General features: G+C 37.1%; 1 pseudogene; it reads left to right on the forward strand.

Moving 5' to 3' along the window:
* The first annotated feature begins 2,830 nt into the window (after nucleotides 1-2,830).
* Nucleotides 2,831-3,666, forward strand: LOC116635298 (annotated as a pseudogene).
* The last annotated feature ends 3,181 nt before the right edge of the window (nucleotides 3,667-6,847 follow it).

A 6,847-nucleotide genomic window follows, 5' to 3' on the forward strand; every position in this document is an offset into this window, starting at 1 on the left:
GAATGACTAAATGAATGAAAACTCATTTTAAATTTTGTTTTCTTACATCTCTAACTAGGTATCTTCAATTACCTCCATTGGATTTTCTTTCTCTGCCACCAGTTAAATGTTGTTCCTCTGGTTTATCCTGGGCCTTCTATGCATTTCACTCCAAACTCTCCCTGTTTTCTCTTAGCCATGACTGTAACTATTCTATTTATACTGGTGATTACTTATGTTTGGATTTCTAGTTCCAAATTTTATATAAAGCTCCAGACTCACATTTTCAATTGCCTACTATGCACCATCAGAGTCTCACTCTGGCTCCTAAAATTTAACACTTACCATATCCAACAATTTCTTCTCCACCATCCATTACAATCTGGTCTCCATCTTTTGCTCCCTATCCTGGATTATGGAATTACTACCCATCGAACTGTCCATGATGCACTCTCCCTCCATCTCCCCCTATCAGGGAATTAGTCACCAATCCTGTTGTCCAATTCATAGAATTTAAAATCCAGTTGCCTTTGTAGGTCAAGTGCTTCTATCTGATCAATAATTCCTTTTTTCCCCCATTTCCTCATTGCAAGACTGTCCCACCTGATCTTCCTGTCATCATTCCTTCCCATTTTAGTCCATCTTCCATATTCCCTTATTATCTAGATGATTATCTTCCTAAAATTCAAACTTGGCTATATATCTCTCTTGAACAAAACCTTTTTATTTTTGTCTCCTATTATCTACACACAGAAGGACCTCACAACCTATTTTTCTAGACTTAACTCACAACTCCTCTCCTCCACCTTTAACTTCTATAATGAGCAGTGGCAGGCTGTCTATTAATAAACCCAGTGGAATTATTTTATCTATTTCTGAAACTGCTGTCTCCTTTAATGCCTTTTTTGTATATTTTTAGAGAAATATATATATTTCCCTCTGCCTGGAATGGCTTTCTGCCTCATCTTTGCCTGAGGAATCATTCAATACTTCTTGCACATGGATATTCACAGCTTATCTGTAGGTTCTAATATAAAAACACATGTATAAATCTATCATTATTTGAGAAAGTTATTCTCTTGCAAATCTTCTACCTTCCAGAGGGGAGATGTATGAAAATAAGGGGACATAATCAAATAAATCAATTCTGCTAATTAGTAGCATCGCAGGTTGGAGTCTGGCCAGTCTCACACCTAGCTTAGGAGCAGCTCAAATTCTATTTCTGCTCTGATACTTTCTTACCAGGCAGTCAGTGACTTTCTGTATTTCCTTTGTATTTGGTTCAGAGTCCCATTAAAGCACATATTAAATAGTTTTCTAGTCATTGGTTGACATGTCTACTGAAATGTGATTTTCTTATGGACAAATCCAATTCATCTTTATATCCCTGGATATATAGTTTACTCTAAATTCATTTCTTTTGAATGAGTAAATTTAAAAGGACAAAGGAGTGAGGGGTATGTTGAAGACCTGTGAATGAAAAAAAGTGTTCTTGATAGCTCTCTAGTTTCTTGGTTATATATTTCTAGAGGGTAGACTATACCTGCCAAGCTAAAAATTTTTAATAAAGAGTTCCTTTCAAAGGAAGTCTCTAAAATAGCAGCATTTCTTATGTTTACAGGTTGAGATTTCAGTTTATATGGATCAGAACTTTTGTTCAGGAGCCTTTAAGTAACCTCATGTATGGAGATTAGCTTTTCATGGACCCTTTTGTGGCATGAGCAAAGCCACAACTCCCGTGATCCCTGGTATGTAAAATTGCTAAGTGGGAAGGAGAAGGAGGACTTTGCCCAAGAATCTCAGGGTCTACTTGGAAGTAAATGAACAAACAATGCTTTCCCCTGTTCTCATTTAATATAAGAGAGTATTTTTATTTAAAATTCTTGCCATGGAAGGTACTGTGAAAATAATATTTTAATCATCAGATCATTTATTAAAAGGTACGATATTGGCCCAAGTGTTAGTCTCTACCCTTTAAAAACATAAAATCCAAGAACTTGAGAGCTATCAAGAATAAGTTTTTGTTTTTGTTTCTTAATTTCAGTGTTAGGGAGATGTACTTTAGTGAAGTACAGCTCTCCAACAAAGACTGATGGCAGGCATGTTTATTAAGTGTCCTAGAAACACATCATCTTAGGGAGGCAAGAAATCTAAACTGGAGTAACCTGAGTTACTAAGGGCAAATGTAGGTTTAACTGTGGCTACTTCTGGCACTTGCTCTAAATCCAGAAACTTGGCAAGAAATTTGCTTTGGGGAATACTAGCTGTATATGTGAGTACAAACTATAACAGCTATAATTTGGGGCCCACAAGTGGCACCACATTAGGAACTATGTTAGGCATATGGACCTGGTATTACCCTGTGGACAAATTTCCAAAGGACTGTGTAGAATTCTGCTCCAAGAATAATAGCAGTAGTACTTAAGCCAGTCTCCAGATCCTTCTACTCTTGCTGTCAGGAGAAAATCAACTTACCTTTGGACTGGGTAAGCTTACTCTGGGATTCCTGGATAATTAAAGGGCAGGGAAAATGAGTCTTGATGGGGACTGGTGAGCTCTCTGCTAATAAGTCATGAAGAATTTGAATGATTAATTAAAGAACAGAGATGGTATATTTGCTCTCTGCTGTTGTGGTGAGGCTCATACTAGTTAAATAGAGTACTTTGTAGAACTACTTTTGATACTTTGTAGAAGTCCAATGGTGTGACATCTTTTAGTAAAATCATACAGTTATGAGTGCTCAATAAGTGAAAAATACTATACACATGAGAGAAGCTTTATAATAGATTATTAGTATAATTAGAATTTACATAAGAATATTTGTGAACCTTTTGGCTCCCTGAGCAGCGCCATGGCAGTCGGCAAGAACAAGCGCCTTACGAAAGGCAGTAAAAAGGGAGCCAAGAAGAAAGTGGTTGATCCATTTTCTAAGAAAGATTGGTATGATGTGAAAGCCCTAGCTATGTTCCACATAAGAAATATTGGAAAAACATTAGTCACAAGAACTCAAGGAACCAAAATCGCATCTGATGGCCTCAAGGGTTGTGTTTTTGAAGTGAGCCTTGCTGATCTGCAGAATGATGAAGTTGCGTTTAGAAAATTCAAGCTAATTACTGAGGATGTTCAGGGCAAAAACTGCCTGACTAATTTCCATGGCATGGATCTTAGCCGTGACAAAATGTGCTCCATGGTCAAAAAATGGCAGACCATGATTGAAGCTCATGTTGATGTCAAGACTACCGATGATTATTTGCTTCCTCTATTTTGTGTTGGTTTTACTAAAAAACGCAATAATCAGATTCGGAAGACCTCTTATCCTCAGCACCAACAGGTCTGTCAAATTCGGAAAAAGATGATGGAAATCATGACCCAAGAGGTGCAAACAAATGACTTGAAAGAAGTGGTCAATAAATTAATTCCAGACAGCATCGGAAAAGATATAGAAAAGGCCTGTCAGTCTATTTATCCACTCCATGATGTCTTCGTTAGAAAAGTAAAATGCTGAAGAAGCCCAAGTTTGAACTGGGAAAGCTCATGGAGCTTCATGGTGAAGGTAGTAGTTCTGGAAAAGCTACTGGGGATGAGACCGGTGCTAAAGTTGAACGAGCTGATGGATATGAGCCACCAGTCCAAGAATCTGTTTAAAAGTCAGACATTTAATGGTGACAAATAAAAAATCATATTTGTGATGTTTAAAAAAGAGAATATTTGTGAAAATATTATAATAGCAGTTACTCTCAGTGAAATTATTCTAAACCATGTAAATGAAATAAACTTACCAACATTATTTCTCTGATCTTGTACAAGGGAGCTGTCTTGGGTATAACTCTATAATAAACCATTTATCCAAGGCTTTGAGGCAGATGTGCTTAAGTCTGAAATGCAAATAACACATATTTAGAGGTAAAACATATTCTAACTAGGAGAAAAAAGGCAAGACTTTTGTTGTCATTCATGACCCATTTAATCCTATTGCTTTACATTCATTATGAATGTCTCTGAATGGTGCCAAAATAGACAGGTGAAAAGGGGAAGATTAAATCATGTTCAACCAACCACTTGTTTGCCCACACTGTGCCAAAAATAAACATGCCTTTAATTATTTTTTCTTCAGCGAGTTGGCTGATTTTTTTCTATTCTCATTCTTATTTTTTTCTTCCTTCTTTGCTTTGAATTTAGTTTGCTCTCCTTTTCCAGTTTCTTAAGGAATTAGGTTATTAGGTTATTTATTTGAAGTCTTGTTTCTTTTCTAATGTAGGTGTTTAAAGTTATAGATTTCCATTTAAGCACTGCTTTCACTGCATTCCATAATTTCAATAATATATAAAAACATGCTCCTATAATAGTTTCACTTTCCTCCCTCCTTTATACATTTGTCACAAATTATATCTTTATACACTGTGTGCACACCAACTTTGATAAATATTGTATTATGCAGTTGCCTTTTAAATTAAATAGTAAAAAAAGGAGTTAAAAACAAAAAAATAGATTTACACTTTCTTTTATATTTACCGATGTAGTTATCTTTACCAATACTCTACCTCTTCATGTGGTTTCAGGTTACTGCCTGTTGTCATTCATTTCTGGCAGAAAGATTTCTTTAGATTTTCTTCTAATGCAAGGCTGCTAACCACAAAAAATATTAGTTATTTTTTATCTGCAATTTTTAAAATTTTCCTTTATTTTTGAAAAATAGTTTTGCCAGAAATAGGATTCTCAGTTGACAGTTCCTTTCAGAACTTTGTGTCATCCCACTATCTTCTTGCCTTCATGATTTCCTATGTGAAATCAGCTGTTATTGTTATTGAGGATCGCTTATATGTAATGAGTCACTTCTTTTTATTTTTTCATTTTTTTATTATGTTAATAACCATACATTACATCATTAGTTTTTGATGTAGTGTTCCATGATTCATTGTTTGCATATAACACGCAGTGCTCCATGCAGAACGTGATCTCCTTAATACCCATCACCAGGCTAACCCATCCCCACAGCCCCCTCCCCTTTACAACCCTCAGTTTGTTTTTCAGAGTCCATAGTCTCTCATGGTTCATCTCCCCTTCCGATTTCCCTCACTTCATTCTTCGCCTCCTGCTATCTTCTTTTTTTTTTTTTTTAACATATAATGTATTATTTGTTTCAGAGGTACAGGTCTGTGATTCAACAGTCTTACACAATTCACAGCGCTCACCATAGCACATACCTGCCCCAATGTCTATCAGCCACCCCATCCCTCCCACCCCCCACCACTCCAGCAACCCTCAGTTTGTTTCCTGAGATTAAGAATTCCTCATATAAGTGAGGTCATATGATACATGTCTTTCTCTGATTGACTTATTTCGCTCAGCGTAATACCCTCCAGTTCCATCCACGTCATTGCAAATGGCATGATTTCATTCCTTTTGATGGCTGTATAATATTCCATTGTATATATATATACCACTTCTCCTTTATCCACTCATCTGTTGATGGACATCCTGGCTCTTTCCACAGTTTGGCTATTGTGGACATTGCTGCTATAAACTTCAGGGTGCACGTACCCCTTCGGATCCCTACATTTGTATCTTTGGGATAAATACACAGTAGTGTAATTGCTGGATTGTATGGTAGCTCTATTTTCAACTTTTTGAGGAACCTCCATACTGTTTTCCAGAGTGGCTGCACCTGCTTGCATTCTCACCAACAGTGTAGGAGGGTTCCCCTTTCTCTGCATCCCCACCAACATCTGTCGTTTCCTGACTTGTTAATTTTAGCCATTCTGACTGGTGTGAGGTGATATCTCATTGAGGTTTTGATTTGGATTTCCCTGATGCCGAGCAAAGCTGAGCACTTTATCATGTGTCTGTGGGACATTTGGATGTCTTCTTTGGAAAAATGTCTGTTCATGTCTTCTGCCCATTTCTTGATTGGATCATTTGTTCTTTGGGTGTTGAGTTTAAGAAGTTCTTTATAGATTTTGGATACTAGCCCTTTATCTGATATGTCATTTGCAAATATCTTCTCCCATTCTGTCAGGTGTCTTTTAGTTTTGTGGACTGTTTCTTTTGCTGTGCAAAAGCTTTTTATCTTGATGAAGTCCCAATAGTTCATTTTTGCCCTTGCTTCCCTTGCCTTTGGCGATGTTTCTAGGAAGAAGTTGCTGCGGCTGAGGTCGAAGAGGTTGCTGCCTGTGTTCTCCTTTAGGATTTGGATGGACTCCTGTCTCCCATTTAGATCTTTCAACCATTTGGAGTCTATCTTTGTGTGTGGTGTAAGGAAATGGTCCAGTTTCATTCTTCTGCATGTGGCTGTCCAATTTTCCCAACACCATTTGTTGAAGAAACTGTCTTTTTGCCATGGATGTTCTTTCCTGCTTTGTCAAAGATTAGTTGACCATAGAGTTGAGGGTCCATTTCTGGACTCTCTATTCTGTTCCATTGATCTATGTGTCTGTTTTTGTGCCAGTACCACACTGTCTTGATGATGACAGCTTTGTAATAGAGCTTGAAGTCCGGAATTGTGATGCTGCCAGCTTTGCTTTTCTTTTTCAACATTTCTCTGGCTATTCGGGGTCTTTTCTGGTTCCATACAAATTTTAGGATTATTTGTTCCATTTCTTTGAAAAAAGGGGATGGTATTTTGATGGGGATTGCATTGAATGTGTAGATTGCTCTAGGTAGCATTGACATCTTCACAATATTTGTTCTTCCAATCCATGAGCATGGATGTTTTTCCGTTTCTTTGTGTCTTCCCCAATTTCTTTCATGAGTATTTTATAGTTTTCTGAGTACAGATCCTTTGCCTCTTTGGTTAGATTTATTCCTAGGTATCTTATGGTTTTGGGTGCAATTGTAAATGGGATCGACTCCTTAATTTCTCTTTCTTCTG

This window comes from Phoca vitulina, unplaced genomic scaffold, assembly GCF_004348235.1.
Source record: "Phoca vitulina isolate PV1807 unplaced genomic scaffold, GSC_HSeal_1.0 scaffold10, whole genome shotgun sequence".
In the NCBI taxonomy this organism is placed as follows: domain Eukaryota; kingdom Metazoa; phylum Chordata; class Mammalia; order Carnivora; family Phocidae; genus Phoca; species Phoca vitulina.